An 8,294-nucleotide genomic window follows, 5' to 3' on the forward strand; every position below is an offset into this window, starting at 1 on the left:
TGAGTTGTGTTGATTCTGTTAGCTGTTCATACGTGCAGATAGACATCTAAGAGATGTCAAAACACTTTGGGATTATGAAAGTTCCAGATGATGGCAACACATGGTCTTAACTCACTTTCAACTTGTGTGTATCACAGTAACAGGACTCAAGTCGTTAACTGAGTTGTGGATGCCCCATCCCTGGAGGTGCCCAAGACCAGGTTGGAAGGGGCCCTGGGCAGCCTGAGCTGATGGGTCACAAGCAGCCCATGGCAGGGAGGTTGGAACTGGATGAGCTTTAAGGTCCCTTCCAACCCAAGCCATTCTGTGACTGCCAGGACCATTTATCCTAGGAGGAAGCAGGCCTCTGAAATCATTATAACTACTTGAGAATGTACCAATAGAATAACAGATTGCATTGAAACTAAGATTTTCTTTTTTGCTTGAAGCTAACAATTAGATCTGTAAATTCTGTATTATTGTAACAAAAAAAAACTGGAAGAATAAATTTTGTTATTATACAGTTACGTAAATCATATGAAATTGTAATGAAAAGAGTGCAAGTCAAGAGTAATTATAAGCATTTTTACCTGGAAACCTTCACCTTTACCAATTCCAACCACAGTGTGTTTGCACTGCTGTTGAACCCCACCATAGCTGGGATTTTTTTTTGCCTTTTAACATTGCCTCCCTGGTATTACTGCTCTAACTTCTTATGATATAATTTAAGCAACTCTCAGCTCAGGTGTGTAGAACACTTGACGTACATGTTTTTGTCATAACTTTTCATTCTGATTTGTCTGTTCCAATGCTTTTTTTCACCTTCAAGCCATTCACCTTTTTATGACCTTTTGCTCATCCTCAGCTTTTAGTTTCTCATGCAATTAAAGTGAGGCATCCCTATTTTTAGCACATAAAAATATTCCAGGAACTACAAAACTGTATGTCATCTCTGTTGGTATGGCCTGATAGTTTTCATTTGTTAGTTGGTTGAAAATAACATGGAATTCCGTTATCTTTTTGTTGTTGATAAGGTTTACATTTTTTAGATAATTTCAACCTTGACTTCACGCTGCTCCTTCCCAACAGACGTATCTCTTATCCCTGCTTTCCACAGCAAGTGAACATCTTTTTTAATCGTCTTTTGGTTACAAAACGAGTATTTTTTATAATTATGCTTGTTCTTCTACTTAATATTTCATGAAGTTGAAAGGATGCTGCCATTTTTATATCCACACTTCCATACAAGGTGAATAACTCACTTAGCTCTCTTTTGTGTATACTTTGCACTATTTCAGGTAAAACAGCATATTGGAAAAACAACAACAACAACAAAAAACCTGATAGATCTCTGTAATATAAACACAATTTTTTCTCCCATTAGATGTCTATCTATCTACATAGAATTTATGTCTGAAAGGAATGTAGCTGTAGTATTTTCCATTAAAGTTTTGTGCTGCTAAACCTTTCTTGGCAAAGATTATATATACAGTATAAAATAAAATAAAAAAAAAATAAAAAAAAATAAAAAAAAATAAAAAAAAAGCAAAGATTATATATACAGTAGAGAAACTCAAAACTCATTGCTTGCTTGACAGATTGTTCCAATAATAACATAGAGGGGGAAAAAGTTGCTAATTATTTCAGTAATGAGATCTAGGGGGAAAATAAATTTCAATCACTTTTGCTTTGACAGGCTGCAAACAGGACACCAAATGGGATATATTCAATAAATAAACACTGCAGTCTCTGATCCAACTACAGCCAAGTCCTTACTCAGCCTTCTCTTTCTGAAGTCATTTGGAATCTAGTCAAGTAGAGATAAAGAGCTCGTTTCATTTTTAGATCCAAGCTGAGTACTGGTGCATCCAAACTAAGTTAGGAATCTGATAGTGGGGAGAGGTGGGAGCGTGAAGGGACAAAGGAGCTTTGTTTTTGTACTTCTCGTCTAGGCTTTAGCTGTCTTGTAATCAAGTCAAGTTAGAACACTCGGCGTTTACCTACAGTTGCCCCTCGATAAATTAAAAAAGCTGCTCTAGAATCTGCGTGTATCTGGGCTGCAGCTGTATTCTTAACACATCACTTTTTTTCCTAAAAATCTTTTCCCTGGAGTTAACTGGAATAGCTGCATGGAGAGGCCCTCTAAACAAAGTAAAATCTCTGCTGTCCATACAATTGCTTGGCAGAAAAACATGTGACGATACAGCAAGGGTTGATTATGAATCTCAGATGTAGACTATACAATCCGTTCTACGCAGTTCAGTGCAATTTCTCACCAAAGAAAAGTTTCAGCAATTGGATCGGATACTCTTCTGGAGTCACAGATCAGGAATCACCCCGTAAATGGAACTGCATAACCATTCAACTGATATCTACATCACGGAAAACTTAGGCTCATACAGTCCAATCACATTAAATTAATATCTTTAATTGTATTTGGAATAAAACACTGTGTACAGATCTTTTGACACTAGTTCCTAGTCAGCAACATTTAAGCTTTAGAATCACTTCTGTTAATAACTGGGCGAGTGAGAAAAGCATTTGAAAGCAAGCAAGCACCCACCCAGCGTTACAGATTGACTGCAGCAGATGCCTGAGGATCAGACAGCTGATAATACACTTTAGCGTGCTTCAATGCATTTGCTGGTACAATCAAGGGTACCTCTTGACCTTGGTTTTACAATGTAATGTTTTAACCTTAGAGCACTGCACAAAAATAGAAGAAGCAGCACTACAAATCCTGACCTTTTAGTTGAATATCCTGCTTTAGAGTGATACCAGAACTCCATCAGCACCATGTACACGTAAATGGCTGCTACTATTATTGCACTGTAGTGCCTAAGCTACTTTACACTTCACATTATACAGGTTACTCTTCAACCTTTTTTATGTGAACGATCTCACTGATGTATTTCAGCAAGGACTGCTCCATCATGCACTAAACAGTTACTTTACATGCTATAAAGACCATATATTCGTGCATTTTCTAACACTGTTAACATCTCCATTAACAGACATTAACAATTGACTCAATGGTGCAATTGCCTCAGTGATAGAGTGAAAGGATAGCTTGAAAACGGAAACAGCATGAGATCTTATAGTGGGCAGTTTGGAACCAACATAGATTGTTTTAAAAATAAGAGAACAAAAATATTAGGGTTTTCTTTGTATGTGTTTTGTTTGTTTGTTTGTTTGTTTGTTTGTTTTTTGTGCCAAAGAATATGCTTAGAGAATACTTTATTGAGAGATTTCACAGTGTATCTCAGATTGATACCCTGGCCATTGGTTATGTGGGATATGACCTCACAGGTTCTATCTTCCCATTTTCACATGACATTCATTTACTCCTTCAGACATTTGCCCTAACGGACTCCTGAAGACTTCTGACTTCCTTCATTCCTTTTAGATGCTAACTTTTATTCCACAGAACAATCTGAATAAGCATTTTCATGTAAATTTTAAACTTTATTTTAAACCTGTCTGGCTAATGAAGTCATCTGTATCATCAGCGAAAAATCAGTGTAGTTGCTCACTTGAAGTACTAAATCTTAAAGACACAGCAGAATCACTGAGTACATTTAATAATGTCAGAGCCATGAGTGTACTAATAGAGTGTAATTGCTTTGACCAGCTTTTCCTGGTGTGTCCACCCATCTGGCTGATGGATCCAGGAGCCCCATTTAAATCACAGCCCTGGGTCTTCTGCCCCTTCCTGAGCCATGCTGTGGGTGTGCTGGTCCAGCTCCATGTTCAACTTTGGCACAGCCGTGTCCACACCTGGTCACAGGCCTCCCTTATCAGAGCCTGACTGTCTTCTTGGCTTGATCGCAACCCTATCTTTGCCACCATGGACTTGGCTGGAGTCACAGCCCGCATCTCACCCTGCTGTCACCAGACCTGACCTTGATCTGCAAATTGATTTCTAGGCGTCACCTCATCCCTGCCTCCTCATTATGAGCCTGTGGGATGACCTGGGCTGCTGGCTGACCCAGGTGCTATCCCTGGGCCTGCCCTGCTTGCGCGCTGTGGGATTCGGCCCTGCCTTGCTACCTGCTAATCATGCCTGGTTCCTGGCTTCCCACACCTCGGGGAGCAGCTGGCCTGCTGCATATACTTGTATCTCTCTAAAATATTTAGAGAGTGTATGGTAGTTTTTCAGACATATTTAGGAGTTTTATTTTCTTTAGAGAAGTAGAAAGATGATTGTGTTGCTGGACTCCTTAGTTAGCAAAGGAAGTTCTTTCCTTCTGACTCTGAACGTGGGTTATCTGTCTGTAGTTAGCCATGAGCTAACTACTCATTCTAGCATTATTATAAACACTAAGTAAGTAATTATGTGAAATCTCATCAGCTAATTATAATAAATCAAAGTAAGCTTTTAGAATCAGTCAGAATTATTACTTCTCTTCAACTAGAATAATTTTACTCTAGAAGACTGTATATAACTGATTTAGAATTGATGCACTCTCCAAGAAAATGGATACATAAGCCTGCGAAACAATGATATATGAGACTATGAAATATTTCAATCATAAAGCCTGAATAGGAATATTTTATAAAGAAGCAGGCAGATCTTTCCTAATACCTGTTGCTTCATCTGGGAGATTGTCTTCTGTATTTCAGAAGTCTTGTGAGATTACCACTGAAACTCAGTGAACTGCCGTTTATATGGACAAGTATTAACCAGAGTTGAGTCTGTCTCTGCTGGACACAGTAACTGATTTCACTGTGTGTTTTATCAAACCTCTTTCAGTGGCCAGTTGACCATGGCTTTTAAAAATAAATACACAGAGCTGGACTGAAGACTCACTTGGTTTCTTTCAGCAACATGTGATTTTTTTTTTTAGAGTCTTTGTGGATGCTGCTGACCCATTGGGCTTATACAAGGTAAACATGCTTCTCTTAGGTATCTGACACTGTAAGACAGAACGTCACAAGGAATCTACTGATCTTAGAGAGAAAATATCACTTACCAGTCTTCAAAAACAAATACTTTCTCCCTTTGCTATTCTTCTACCACTTGAAACTGTATTTTCTGCTGAGGCTAGCACAAAACATCCAGGGATAGAACTGTGTAAAGGTAACTGTTCAGTCATGCTCTGTTCTATCTTCCTGTCAGGAAAAATGAATGGTTGGGGCTGGGGAATTAGGAACAGGCGACTACTACTACTTGCTTTGGAACTGCTGCTGACAAGCTGTTTTCAACTAAGCCACATTCCAGGAGATGTTTTTCTTTTGAATACTTATAATTCATAATGATTATTTTAGGTTTCTTTGGCTTTGAAAAATCCCTCGTGCAAAATGAAGCAAGATTTACTTTAAAAATAAAAATACATGGCTGAGAAGCAATGACAATTGCTCAGGAATAAAAACAGTGTTCCACCAACATTTCCAACTGTTTGGAGGAAAACAATGCAAGAACTTTGGTTTCAAGAGGTGATTTGAAATGATTTGGCTCTTCATCCAACACTTCTGAGAACTGTTAAGAAAGATATATTGCTGAAACAGTGGCTTTACCATCAATTGTTACTGTACTTGAGCTCCCTTGAACGCTCTTACACACGATTTGTTGTTGAGGTTTGGAATTTTTGGAGCTAACACAAAGGAAGAGTCTTGAGCTGGCAAACTTTTCTTTGTACCTAAGAAAACTGAAGACTTTGAATTTCTAATTTCTTTGCTATCTGCCTTGCTTTCTATAGGAAATACTGACTGCACCAGGGAACAGCTGACATGCTTCTCGCTTTTGTTCTTGAACTGCAAGACTATCCTTGCCTAAATATGAAAGAGAAACCTGCAAAACAAGAATTGCAAGCTTCATTGAGATATAACAAGCCAAATTAATTCTTGAGGTAAGTACACAAACCAAATGCTGTTAGAAGACACTTATCTGCTGGGGGAAGATTTCATTCATTATAGTGAAGAACAACTTAAAATATTTTATATTATAAGATCACTGGAGTTATATTTGAGGCGATACACTTACACTGGATGATCATTTTGTTTTGTCACCAGCAGCAACTCTTGAGTAATGCATTTTCACTCACAGTTGCTCCCTATTTTCATGCCAGCTCAGGGAGTCCATTATATGGTTTGAAGTTGCTTCAAATAAAGCAAACAGTTTTGATTTCTTCAAGGGAATTTACTGACTGTATCAGTCACAAAACTTCATACGACATTAAGTCTGCAGATTACTACTAATGTTAAGTATGGGGTTTCCTGGCCTCACATGGTACTAGAAGTACAACCAGAAGAACACTGGAAAAAGTTAGAAAAGTTATTAAAATTGTTTTGTCAATCTAAAATTCTTGAGTCATAGAATCATACGATCATGGATTCCTGTCATAAATACTCATATAGAAGCCGTGTTCTATTTTGAAAAAAGTAGTAAGCTGATGAAGAAAAATTAGAGGATGTATGATTTTCTTTCTGCATTCTCTCTCATTATGGATTTTTATTTATTGGTTTAGTTCTAATGCAGTGTAGGCATATCACCCGCAGGAACCAAAACTAAAAGTTTGTGAGGAAAATATTTGTAAGGAAACAGAAGGCCACAAAAATTAAGCTGAATTATGTCCGTAAAGCTTTAAAAAATCATTAGTGGAAAGAAACATGATGGGTTCAAAGCCTGTTGACATATTGTAACACATAAAAGCACAGCACAGAAATCACAAATAAAACCAAGTGATGTAAAGGCCATGTAAAGAAGAGAGGACACGTTGTCCTTCCTATTAGAACAGAACAAACCTAACCATAGTGCTGTAAGAGGTAAGATACACAGCATGAGGTGAATGGGTGCAAGGTTTTGTCCCCACGCTCAGCCTCAGTGCCCCATTTCAGCTCTGGTGCTGGCGTGCAGGTAGGAGAGCATTTCGGCAGGAGCCTGAAGTGGTGGTGTTTTCAACAAAACGGAGATGAACACATACACTGAATGACTGTGGATAATGCTGTGTTACGCTCTCATACTCCACAGGACGTTCAGATAGAGCCCGGTTTGGTGTAATACGAATTCCATTGCATAAATCATAAGCAAAGGGAGCGGATTTTTGTAAAATCCCCCTAGCTGAGTACTAAACTAATTAGTAATATTATTATAGTGATGCGTGTACCTAAGAGAGTAAATTTGTTTTAATAATTCAGTGTTTCAAAGAAAAAAGAAAACCCCTCTTGTATCTTTTGGTTATAACGTGGGAGTCCTCGTTCACCATCGGTCGCTGCCCAGCAGCCGCCGCAGCGCTCGGCGCCACGGGGCCGCGTCCACCATTTCCTCGCGCCGCCGCCAGCCCCGCGCCCGCTGCCCCGTCAAGATGGCGGCTGCCGCTCCGCGCTCTCCGCTGCGTGGAGCCGCTGCGGCGGGCGTCGCTCGCCGCCTCGGCCCCGTTCTCTTTAGCCCCCGGCCCCCACTTCTGAGCCGGACACGGGGACCGCGCGGGAGCGGGGAAGGGGCTGAGGCAGCCCCACGCGGGGAGGGCAGGCGGGCAGGCTGGGGATGTCCAAGTGCGGTGCGAGGCGCCGCGAGGTGCGGCCAGACCCCGCCGCTTTTTGCTGCATCACCGGGCGGCACGGCGCTGCCTCCGGGATGGGGGAGGGAGAGGCGCGCCGAGGAAACCGGAGCTGCTTAGGTGGTGAGTCACAGCGCGAGGAGCAGGGAGGGGCAGGGAGGTGCCGCAGCGCCTGTCAGCAGCCCAACTGCGCCGCGCCGTTCTGCAGCACACCGGTAGCACCCGCCAGCTCGCAGCCTCCACCAAACTAGCGCAGCCGCCGCTGCCCCCACCTCCCCCAGCACGCAGCCAAGCGCGCGGAGCTGCCAGGAGGGGGAGGGGTGGGTCTTCCCGCCTTCCGGCAGCGATGATTGGTCGTCCACATTCACAACTCCGATTGGCCACCCGGAAAAGCGTTTTCGCTGTCATTGGCTGAGAGGTGGACTCCAGCGAGCCGTGTGCAGAGTTGTCGGGACGGGCGGGGCGATCTAGGGGAGAGAGCGCGGGGCCGTGTGCAAGCCGCGTGTGGCGCAGCCAGAAGGGACCCGGGAGCAGCGGGCACGGCCGGCAGCCAGCGGGGCCTAGCGACGTGCGGGCGTGCTTCTGCCGCAGCGGGGTCCGGAGTCCGTAGGTAGCCGCCGAGCGGGGAGGGGAGGGCCGGGTGCCGGGCCGCGAGCGGGGGATGGCGGCAGAGGGTTGCGGGATGATGGCGCTGGCGCACTCCGGCCTAGTGCGCGGGAAAGTGGCGCCGGCCGCGTTCGGCCGGGCCCGGAGCGGAGGGGTGGGGAGCGGGGCCGGGAGGGCGCTGAGAGGGCGCGGGGCGCCGCGGGACGGCCG

General features: G+C 43.0%; 1 protein-coding gene across 8 annotated transcripts in view; it reads left to right on the plus strand.

Annotated features, from left to right (window-relative positions):
* Positions 1-8,294, plus strand: part of CNBP (CCHC-type zinc finger nucleic acid binding protein) — a 71,361-nt gene that overhangs the window by 53,895 nt on the left and 9,172 nt on the right. For 2 of the 8 annotated variants that reach the window (XM_021409327.1, XM_021409331.1), the window contains exon 3: positions 5,679-5,828. The gene's annotated coding sequence lies outside the window, so the exon portion shown is untranslated. Of the gene's footprint in view, positions 1-5,678; positions 5,829-7,918; positions 8,089-8,294 lie in introns of those variants that run through there. The other 6 variants (XM_021409325.1, XM_021409330.1, XM_021409324.1 and 3 more) reach the window with 3 other exon arrangements.

The sequence above is a fragment of the Numida meleagris genome, chromosome 11 (genome assembly GCF_002078875.1).
Source record: "Numida meleagris isolate 19003 breed g44 Domestic line chromosome 11, NumMel1.0, whole genome shotgun sequence".
Lineage (NCBI taxonomy): Eukaryota > Metazoa > Chordata > Aves > Galliformes > Numididae > Numida > Numida meleagris.